Here is a 3,981-nt window from a genome sequence, read left to right on the forward strand (position 1 = left end):
CATGATGACAAGCAAGATTGAGCACTTTAAAAATAGATACATGTTACGTAATTTCTTCAAAGAAAATTTCTTGTAAATGCAAATTTTACTACATATATCCAAGTTTGAAGTTAATAAAAAATCTCTAGAGTAGTGTAGCATGTGGATTTAGTCCAATTAAATTAATTGAGTGAACCACTTAAGTTCATGTGTTTAATTCTTCCACTTCTTAATCTCTTATTAATGTAGTATTCCTTAAGTCACGTTTCTTAAACGTTGCTAATTTGATATTTGGCTTATCTTTTAATCTCTATCATTGTTCACAAGTCACAACAAACCTTTTACTTTCTTTCAAAGTTTTAGATAATATATATATATATATATACACACACAAATGTTACAAAATCTCACCAAACTTACATTTTTAGAAGCGAATGTAGGTTGGCATACCTTTTTGCAACAAGATTTGGCCCTCATATACAAGAAATAAAATTACTTTATTATATAAACTGTCACGCCATAAAATAATAAAAGCAAAAAGGTGGGGTTCAATTTACCTCTCACCATATTTCATTAAACCATTACATAGATGAATTTTGAATCTCTAGCCTTAGGTAACAAAAATAAAACTTTTTAAACAATACTCACCATTCATTTGCTTAATTATTGCCCCACAAATCCAATTCAATAACAGAATTCAAGACTTGATCTTTCTATACACAATGCCTAAACGCCCTGGACCGATGTTGACCCGATTGTTTTTCATGGCTTATCACATTCACGGTCAGCCGAGACCCGACCCGACCCGAGCTACGGCCCACCATTCTCCCGAATGAGGGTACAGCCGACACCCCCCTAAAGCTGCTGCTTCCCTCACTCAAATTCTGTGATTTTCTCGATTTTCGCTGCTTAGGAGAGGAATAAAGGTCGAGGTCTTGGTCAGCAGAGTTGACTTTGACTTAAATGACTGTTAACCGTGCAATATCGCTACGACAAAACGGGCAAATGGGTTGAGGTAAGGTTGAGGTTATCGGGTTGGGCTTGTTGTGACAACACAAGGCGAGTGTGCATTGGGCGCACATTTGGTGACCGCAATCTTGAACCTCGATTGTGCATGGTTGGTCAAAACATATGCAACATAATTGTGAATCACTTGCCTACAAAACATAATTAATTAAAGTTAGTTGAATATTATCTTTCATTAAACTAGTTTAAGCCAAATGTAAACGTGTCTGCGAAAGCAAGACATAAATATCTTTGATCAAAGTCAAAAGTCATCAACTATGACCATTTCAACCTAAAACAATCCAAAAAGTTTTTGGTTTATTTACTAACTTTCCATTCCTTTTGTCCTTTTTTCATAATCAAATAAATAAGTAATACCAATATAACCTCATTGACTGTAATCTTATAAATATCCTTACAAGGCTTTTATTATTCTATATGATATCAGAGTCGGATTCTTCTAATGATAATTACTACAACTGTAACTTAATCAAATCATATTTTCTAATTACAGTAAAAATTACCTCTGAGATGTTAGTCATCGATACCCGCGGCATCAGAATGGGACGGGGACGACACAGAGAAACCCGAACCCTTTAAAATGTTCTTCTCTCTTTCCATATTAACCTCCATTAAAGCTTGCTCTAACAAAGCTTTTGCATCTTGATTAAGCTCGCTAATGAACTTTAGCGGCGATGGCCATACTAATGGCTCTGCAGATGAAGGATTTAGTAAAGCCGCACACACTCCGTTTTTATGTTTTAAAGCAACCGTATACGGTATCCTCCTGTAATTATAAAACATTTAGATTACACATTACCATAAATACATTATTATTAAATTAGATATGATAAATCTTACCCGGATGCATCTCTATGAAGCCGATCAGCACCCCATGCTAACAACTCTCGGATGCAATCGATTGAACTGCCTCTTGCAGCCAAATGAAGCGGAGTGCTACCAAGAAGTCTGCAAAATGATATTAATTTAGCAAACAAATTATATCATAAGTTATAATATAATGAAATAATTAGTACCCATATCCACCAGTGGAGGCACAAACAAGAGCGCCACTAGTCAAAAGTATATGAACACATTCGGGTCGTCTTTGACGGGAGGCTAAGTGCAATGGTGTCGCGCCTTTACCATCTCTAATATTCACAAATCTAGAAAATCCCCTGAAATTTGAATACAATAATTCATATTGTATAACAATTTATACAAATTTGAAGGTTTAATTTGGGAAAAAGATAAGACATCTACCAAGAAACCGCAACAGGTGAGGTTTTTGCAGAGGATAGAACAGTTTGCAGACAATCAGAGTGGCCATAATAAGCAGCATAGTGCAGGCATGTTCTTCCATTTAGTGAATCAAACATCAAAATCTGCCAATTTTGATCAATGCATACTATTCTTAATTGAACAGCATTACAAAATCATGGTTGATCAATGTTTGAAAAGGGGGAAATCAACATACATTAGCCCCTGCCTCAATTAACCTCTCCACACACGCGATTTTCCCGTGCATTGCAGCCAACATCAACGGAGTCTGATAAGTGAGTTCCATTAATCTAATTGCACAAATTTAGTAAAACCTAAATCTACCAAGGATCATGATTCAGGAATGGGGGTGAAAACGAGCCATGCAGCTCGCGAGCTACCCGAGATCAGCTCTAAAAAAGCTCGAATCGAGCTTGAGCCTAAAATTAAGCTTATTTGATAAACGGGCCCGAGCTTCACTAATCAAATATGTTATATATATATATATATAGGCTAAGGTTAAAATGAAAACCCATTTGAGTTGTAAAAACCCGCGAAAACCCTATGTAACATCGTTTTTTTTTTGTTACATGTAATATATGTTGTAACATTTAATACAAAATATCGAAACATTAAAAAAAATTGTTTGCTATTTTTTAACATTTTTTTACTAATTTTTATATATGTTTTCTGAAGAGAGAAAAAGTTATATTTATATTTACATTTTTTATTCACTTTAATTGTGGACCACAAGATTTAAACATTAATTAAAAACATGTGGTTGAGAATGGGTTTATAGAGTTTTCACAGTTTTTATTTTATACTTAGCCTATATATATATATATATATATATATATATATAATCGTTATCATATATAAATTTATGATAAAAATAACATATAATACATATTTGTTATATATAAAAATATAATTAAAATAAGAAAATTCATATAACTATAAATATATAAAAAATAAAAAATAAAAAATAATTAATAAATAGGAAATGGGCCAAGCTCAAGCTCAAACCGATGAGAGCTCGAAAAGGCTCTGTTAGTTAAACGAGCCAAAGTCGAGCCTAGTTGAGCTCGGACTTGGTTCGTTTACCCCTCTATTGTTACGGGTTAACTTGAATCCGGTTGATGAATCATGAACCGGATTCAAACCGCAAAACTTCACACACCTGTTTATGCCGATTCAAACAATCCGGATTAACAGACCGATTCTCCAACAGCAAACACAGAATCTGAAGCAAACAACACCAAATCCACCGATCAAAGTCAAACACAAAAACCAATAAACCAACAAACCCACCCGTCAAACTACTCACCTCGATCTGGCCATTGGCAGCCGCAATATGAAGAGCCGAATGATGATCATAAACAGTAGTTTCCCGAATAATATTCGGATCTCTGTCCAGAAGCATCTTCACCACCTCCAAATCCCCAAACTGAACGGCTGTAAACAACCCATGTTCATCTTGGAACCTGCAACTGAGACCTTGGCCCATGTTGCTGAGGCTGATGGAGAGTTGAGGTTAGTTAATGGTGTGGCATTTACACTTATGGAGACTTGAGAATGGGGGGAGATAAATGGGGACAAAGGTGGCGGACGGGCAGGTGGGAGGCTGACTACGGGCAGGTGTCAGTGGGTTACGGGCAGTTTTAGAGATTCCAAAGTTAGTGAAGTAGTGGGGCCTTTGGCCCTTTGCTACCTTACCTTACTTGACTTGAAAATTTA

General features: G+C 35.6%; 1 pseudogene across 1 annotated transcript; it reads right to left on the reverse strand.

Moving 5' to 3' along the window:
- Positions 1 to 660: 660 nt before the first annotated feature.
- LOC143575895 (putative E3 ubiquitin-protein ligase XBAT31) lies at positions 661 to 3,751 on the reverse strand (annotated as a pseudogene). Its single transcript, XR_013142853.1, has 8 exons — positions 3,572 to 3,751; positions 3,425 to 3,487; positions 2,462 to 2,533; positions 2,248 to 2,369; positions 2,022 to 2,162; positions 1,846 to 1,953; positions 1,533 to 1,771; positions 661 to 1,174 (listed from the first exon to the last, which is right to left on the reverse strand). The product of XR_013142853.1 is annotated as a putative E3 ubiquitin-protein ligase XBAT31 (transcript).
- Positions 3,752 to 3,981: the final 230 nt, after the last annotated feature.

This window comes from Bidens hawaiensis, unplaced genomic scaffold (assembly GCF_021521415.1).
Source record: "Bidens hawaiensis isolate Kalapana, Puna unplaced genomic scaffold, B.hawaiensis_p1.1 tig00001433_1, whole genome shotgun sequence".
Taxonomy (NCBI): Eukaryota; Viridiplantae; Streptophyta; class Magnoliopsida; order Asterales; family Asteraceae; genus Bidens; species Bidens hawaiensis.